Source organism: Aethalodelphis obliquidens, unplaced genomic scaffold (genome assembly GCF_003676395.1).
Source record: "Aethalodelphis obliquidens isolate GAN/ISIS:26980383/991018 unplaced genomic scaffold, ASM367639v1 scaffold44, whole genome shotgun sequence".
In the NCBI taxonomy this organism is placed as follows: domain Eukaryota; kingdom Metazoa; phylum Chordata; class Mammalia; order Artiodactyla; family Delphinidae; genus Aethalodelphis; species Aethalodelphis obliquidens.
This window is the reverse complement of record NW_020837988.1, coordinates 1,711,786-1,718,661: the sequence shown is the minus strand read 5'-3', so window position 1 is coordinate 1,718,661 and position 6,876 is coordinate 1,711,786.

Sequence of the window (6,876 nt, the reverse complement as noted above, 5' to 3'; positions counted from 1 at the left end):
ACACACACACACACACACACACACACACACACACACACACACACACACCCCGAACTGACCCTGCTTTTTCAGATTCTTTTTCAGATTCTTTTCCCTTACTCTACAAAATGCTGAGTAGAGTTTCCTATGCTGTGCAGTAGGTCCTTGTTGGTTAGCTCTTTTATATACAGTAGTGTGTATATGTTAATCCTAGACTCCTAATTTATCCTTCCCCCCCTTTCCCCTTTGGTGACCACAAGTTTGTTTTCTATGTCTGTGGGTCTATTTCTGTTTTGTAAATAAGTTCATTTGTATCTTTTTCTTTTTTTAAGATTCCACATATAAGCGATATCATATGATACTTGTCTTTCTCTGTCTGACTTACTTCACTTAGTATGATCATCTCTAGGTCCATCCATGTTGCTGCAAATGGCACGATTTCATTCGTTTTTATGGCTGAGTAATAGTCCCTAGTATATACATACACATATGTATACACGTACCACATCGTCTCTATCCGTTCCTATGTCGATGAGCATTTAGGCTGCGTCCATGTCTTGGCTGTTGTGAATAGCGCTGCTATGCACATTGGTGTGCATGTATCTTTTCAAATTATAGCATAGGGTTGGGCTGATTTAGAATTGCTGGTATCATTTATACAATCCTCCCACAACAAGCATGTATTAAGCACCTACCATGTGTCAGACATCGTTAGATGCTGGATAACAAAGACAGTGGGGCTGTGGTCCCTGTCCTCAAGTGGCTTCTAGTCTAGTAGTGGCAGGCGGTCACGTACACCAAGCCTGTGGCACATCACGGGTGCAGTGGCAAATGCCTGGCGGGTAGAGGAAGCGCCCTTGCAGGCATTCACCTTACCCTGGGTGGAGTGTCACAGAAGGGTTCTGGAAGATTTGGTGGTGGCTTAGCTGGAGCTTGGAGGATGTTCTTGAGGCCGGAAGAGGACCAGGACACAGGAGGAGGGACGTGCACAGCGCCGTGGATCTGTGGCCTGTGTGTTGTTGACTGGGGCCCAATGGCGATGGCCAACAGGCAGTTCTGTTTCTAGAGGGAGGCCCTGGAAGACTTGACAGTGGTTCTCAGTGGTTATTGGGGATGTAACAAAAGTTATATCGAGGCTGGATGTGGCTAAGAGGCCACATGGTGGGGGGCTTGGGCATTCGGGCTGTGGACGGCAGCGCTGTAGTTGGGACACGAGCCCTTATAAGGAAAGAAAGATCACTGCTTACAGCTTTGCACAGCAAAGGACGTGATGAGTCTTGTGGGCAGGGAGCCCTCTCTGGTTTATGGGAGCTCCGCTCGCTGAGAGCTCGTGGAGAGTGACAGCCACGTAATGTGAGGAGAAACCATGAGTGTGGGCAGATGGGTGTTGAAGCCATGGCTTCTGATACTTTGAGTGACTGGGTTCCTTGAAATGCTTGATGTCATACCTCAGTGAGCTGGAATCAGAGTGGAGACGCTAGGCCTACTGTGGGGTCTGACAGGCCAACAATGACCTCTTGTTACAGCCGGGAAGCTGAGGCTGTGGTCTGGTCAACTGTGTGTGTGTGTGTGTGTGTGTGTGTCTGTGTGTGTCTGTGTGTGTCTGTGTGTGTCTGTGTGTTGGGACAGGGCCAGGGGTCTTCCCTGTGTCTGATGAAAGGAGACCCGCAGGAGGGATGCACACAGAACACAGAGGTGATGGGGGGCTCGGAGAAAGGCCACAGCATCATCCTTTCTGAAGAGCTTTAAAATCAAGGCAGTTTTCTGTTGTTGGTGGACAGTTTCTGCTTCAGAAAAGGAGGTGGCTGAGGCTGCCTCTCTGAGAGCCTAGGGGACAGTCATATATTTTTTTTTTTGCACTTTACATTTATTATAACTTTTTAAAAGGGAACCACTTAAGTGAATTTACCGAGGAAATTATTCTGTGCCCTCATGGGAAGACTCCTGTCTGAGTCCATTGGGACTGCTGTAACAAAATACCACAGCCTGGGTAGCTTCCAAACAACAGAAATTTATTTCTCCCTCTTCTGGAGGCTGGAGGTCTGAGATCAGGGTACCAGCAAGCAGGGTTGGGCTCTGGTGAGGACCCTCTTCCTGGTCGCAGACTTCTGGCTGTGTTCTCACATGGTAGAAGGGGCGAGGGAGCTTCCGGGTCTCCTTTATACGGGCACTAATCCCACACGTGAGGATTCCACCCTCGTCACCCCACCCACTGTGGGAGATGATTGCTTTGGGGGTTAGGTTGAATCTGGGGGGGACACAAACATTCAGACCACGGGAACTCCCTAAGAACATACACGGTGCACATGTTCCCCTCTTCCTGGCAAACCCTTTGTGCAAAGTGGGCCCTCCCTGCTGGAAAGAAATTTGTGTCTGTTGCGTTTTTGAAAATAGCTCTTGTTAATCCCCTTTGAAGGGTTTCAGATTCTTTGTAGATTGATTTTTTTTTAACACAAAGGGAAAGGAATGAGCCTGCTGATTTTTTTTCATCAGAGGAGTTTACATTTCTAACTGGCAAAGCAGGTAAAACGCCTAACTAGCTCCCCCTGAGTCTCTACTAAGAAGCTGGTGGCTTCACCCAGCGAAGTACAGTATTTTCAGGAAGAGCTGTGTATAACTTGCAAAGCTGTGAGGGAGAGGATGGAGCTCTAAGCCCTGTCATCAGAAATGAGTGTAACAGGTGTGTGTGTGCGTGCGTGTTTGTGTCTGTGTGTGTCTTGGGGAAGGAGTGAGCCCCTGCCGCCCCTCGGTCCCCGCCCGCGTCCGGGGGAAGCAGCCGCCCTCCGGCCACCTCCTGGGGTGTCCCGCGCCCCCTTCTCCTCAGGGAGCCGCTCGGTGCCCCCGTGGCCCGAGACGCCCCCAGGCCCCGACCTTGCAGGAGGCCAAGCACTGCAGCTCCGAGTGGGGCGGAAACACGTCATTTCCGTTCCAGAAGGATCCCGCGAGCCGGAGCGCGTCTGTGCGGACGGGCTCGCGCTGGGTGTTGCACGAGGAGCCCCGGGCGGCCCTGGGCCCCGGCCGGTCCCGCGGGCAGCTGAGGGGCCGGTGCTGGGCCCGGAGCGGCCGTGACCTTTGCCCCTGATCTCGGCCGCTTCTCGGGATTGTGGTTCTGCTGCCGGTGCCGGTTTAGCAGCAGGTGGAAATAGGACAGCCCAGCCCTCGGCGCTGACCTAGGACGTCGTGTGTCACCCCTTCTCCCGCCCTGGGGACTTGGGGGGCCTGCCAGCCTCCGGGGTGGCGGGTGGCGTGTCTCCAGTTCAGGGCTCCCCGCCTGACCTTTCACCTCCAGCGCAGCCAGGTCAGTGGGCACCCACCCCGGCCTGGCCACATCGTGGGCTCCCTTCAAAGTCCACTCCCTCCAGGAAGCACCCGTTGACCATGCAGGAGATCTCCGCTCCCTCTGAGCTCCTGCAGCACCCCCGTACGCCCAGCTGCGACACGCTTTATCCTGTGCCGTGGCATCTCTACCTGTCTCCGTATTTTGCTGCCCTGGCTCCCAGAGGACAGAGATCATGTTGTTTATTTGTAGCGATCATACAGTTGGCTCCAGAGGAAGCACTCAGTTCAGTCGCTCTCTTTGGATTCGGTTGTCTGGCTGAGCTTTTCTCATGTAACCTTATTGGTTGACCCCTAAAGGGCATCATGTGACAATAACTTCTATCAGTGCCACTCCCACCCCAGATGTCACTGTTCCTGGATTGCCTTAGAGATGATAACGCTGTTTCGCATTCGGTGTTTTCATTTGATCTTCACAACTGCTTGTTTAAGTAGATGAAGCGGGTATTGCATATTTCTGCAGTGGATGAAAACCCTGAGGTTCAGAGAAGTTAGATGACTGGCCCAGGGTCACAGAGCTGACATAGAAAGCGTCCGCGAGGCTGGGAAGACCACTGCCCCGTTCAGACCATGGCTACCTTCATGCCTGCAAAAGGGCCTTGTGAACCGAGGGTTTATACAAGGTTACATGGAATTGGATGAACTGCAGGAAAGTCGCCAGAGTGAGACAGTGAGATAAGGAGGGAGCAATCGGTCTGGACGGCTTTGGACTAGGTGGGCAGGAGTCAGGGCGTTGGCCGCATTTGGGGGGCCCCCGGTGGACGTGTAGCAGCAGGAGGTAGTGGTGGGGGGGGGGGTGGGAAGGGAGACCCGAGTTCCGAGGGCGGTCGTCTGCACACACGCTGACACCTGCAGCCCCGTCCCTCTGCTTCCGCTCTGCCCTCCCCCCCGGCTGCCTGTCCGCCCTCCTCCCCCGGTGCTGGGGGCGCTGTTTCCAGTCGTCCCCTAGCCATTGTGATGCCGCTCCAGCAGCACGGCGCAAACTGAAATCTTCCTCTTCCAAGACAGGCCGCTGCTTTTGTGCTTCCTGTGCTGGAGCCTGGACACCTTGCAGTCATGTTCTCCTCCCCTCTCCAAGGCGAATCCAGTCTCCAGGGACCAGCACGTCTCCATCCTCCCAGTCCTTGGGCTGCCGCCTGAACTGTTGCGCTCACCTGCTCTCCGGGCTTCCACCTCTGCGTGCCCCCCTTTTTGTTGCCTTCTGTGATCTTGTGAATCAAGGCAAACTATGACGTTCCTCCCCAACAGCTTCCACGTGCCCGTTGTCATGGGCTGAACCGTGTCCCCAGCTTCATGTGTCGAATCCCTAACCCCCAGCTTCTCAGACTGTGACTGTGTTTTGAGACTGTCTTAGTCCGTTCAGGATAGCTATGTGCTGGGCGGCTTAAACAACAGAAATCTATTTTCTCGCCGTTCTGGAACTTCAAGATCGAGGGGCCGGCAGGGTGGATCTCATTCTGAGGCATCTCTCTCTGGCTTGTAGGCAGCTGCCACCTCTCTGTGAGTTCCCAGGGAGAGAGAGGGAGAGAGCAAGCTCTCTGGTCTCTCTCCTCCTGAGCTCTAATCCTATCAGATCCAGGCCCCACCCTTATGACCTCATTTCACATTAATAACTTCCGAGAGGCACCACCTCCAAATACAGTCACGTCGGGTGTTAGGGCTTCAATATATGAATTTGGGGAAGATGCCAACATTCAATCTGTAACAGAGGTAAAGCCTTTAAAGAAGTGATTAAGGTCAAATGATGCCATTCATTTGGGCCCTAATCCAATTTGTCTGGTGTCCTAATGAGAGGAGATTAAGACACATGGAGAGACACCAGGGGCACGTGGGCAGAGGGATGTCCGTCTGCAAGCCAAGGAGAGAGGCCTCAGGAGAAAACAACATTGCTGGTACCCCGACCTCAGACTTTCCGACCTCCAGAACTGTGAGAACATACGTTTCTGAAGTTTAAGCCCCACGGTCTGTGGTATTTTGTTACGGCAGCCCGAGCAAACTAATATACCTATGAAATGATCGTCCAGGCCTATTGGGTCCTAGGTCTCTGCTCTTACGTTGCATACCATGCATTTTTATCCTCTCACGCCTTTGCACATGTTTGCTCCTCAGTCTGGAACGCCCCTTTTCTCAGTGGCAGAGGCAAAAAATTCTCACCCAATATCCCATGTGCTATCTTAGAGCCAACAGGCTACAAGCAGTAATGATACGTGTGGTTTCCAGGCTAAAAGCATTGAAAGGCAGGTGCAAATTCTACACTTTTGGTGTCTTCCCTGCACCGTGCTCCTGAAGGCATGTGGACCATGGATGGTAGCAGCCTGCATCCCTGAGTCATGGCATTGAGGGAGTGCCCTGGACATTGCCAGGACAATGAATTAGCATTTGCATAAGAGAAACAAATCTTTGTTGTGTTAAACCTTTGTTACTGCAGCATAACCCCGTCTGTCCTGACTAACACACCTTCATTCACTGCTGGTTAAAATTGTCGTCTTCTAAGTTCCAGTTTAAATGCTGCTTCTTTCTTTAAAGCTCTTCTAAACCAACCTACCCCCAGTCAAATTAATCTCTTTCCTTTACACTTTCACAGCATGTGTAACTTATGTCAATTTGACACTTAAAGCTTAGTATTATGCTTAGTGATCCACACGTAGAGTTAGTGACACAGAATAAATAAGACTATGAATTCGGGAACCAGACTGACTGCGTTCATATCTCAGCCCTGCCATGTATCAGCGGTGGGACTTTTGATGAGTTACTTAATCTTCCAGGACCTTGACTGATATTTGTTTTTCTAGGACCTGCCAGAGCACCTGGTACAATAATTAATTGTTCAACAGTACCAGCTTGCTAGCCTCCTTCTGTTTTGTCTTGCAGATTGAAGCATCAGTAAAAGACATGCAGAACCAGAGATGGGGCTCAAAATGCAAAGCCAGAGGGTCCTGTAATCAGGGGTTCTTGTGACTTAACAGGTGATACAGCCTGTAGCTCAGGCCAGGCCAGGCCTGGAACAGACTGCAGTTTTCTCCTACAAATTAACTCAGACTGGAGGGGTAGGACTCAGAGGGAGGAAGGAAAGATGCATCTGATCTTACTTCCTGAAACCACGTTCCCTGAGGTCGTCACTTTCAGGTGTGCCCAGCATGGTTCACGATTCTTTCCTACTAACGTGATGACTTACCTTGACTTTGGTATATCGCATCACTTGCATTCCTGAAATAAACCCTAGCTGGATGCCTGGTTTTATTTGCTAGTAATTTATTTAGGATTTTGCATCTAATATTCACAAGTGAGGTTTTTTCCCCCTCCTGACACCAACCAGTTCTCTAATTCTCTGACACCAACTGGGTGTCTAACGATTCCACTCAATTTGGACACTGTCGACTGAAAGGAAAAAACGCACAACCTAAAAGTTGGGAGTTATGTTTTATTCCGGGACCTTACTGAGGACTATGGCCTGGGAGACAGCCTCTCACATAGCTCTGGAGAACATTCCAAAGAGGCAAGGAAAGAGTCAGGATATAGAGGAGTTTTTGCTGAAAAAAAAATTGTGTAGTCGAATGTCAA